We start from the raw sequence: 421 nt of genomic DNA, 5'->3' as shown, positions 1-421 counted from the left end.
CAAGGATATAAACATATTATAATTCTTAAAAGCTAATTAAATTATAAAAATTAATATATTTAAATAGTGAGTGTAACTTAAAATATTATATACGTATAAAGTAGGCCTTTTTTGTGCCGCACGATAGTGGTGTCTGCAGATACTGTTGATAGCAACATTTCTGCCTATGATTGTAGTTCAATTTTCTTTCCTTCTAATTGCATAAGTATACTTTTCTTTTGTCGTGGTTTACCACATCCACTTCGTACAACCATATCTTACTTATGTAACTAAATATTCGACAGATAGTTGAGGAGTGCAACGGCTTACCAATGGCTTTATGCACACTCGGTAAATTTATGTCGCCCAAGAAAGATCACAGGGAATGGAGAACCGCCAGAGATCTGCTGGGGAATTCAAAACTCCATGAAATCACTGATAC

Source organism: Triticum aestivum, chromosome 3A (genome assembly GCF_018294505.1).
Source record: "Triticum aestivum cultivar Chinese Spring chromosome 3A, IWGSC CS RefSeq v2.1, whole genome shotgun sequence".
NCBI lineage: Eukaryota > Viridiplantae > Streptophyta > Magnoliopsida > Poales > Poaceae > Triticum > Triticum aestivum.
This window is presented reverse-complemented; position numbering follows the sequence as displayed.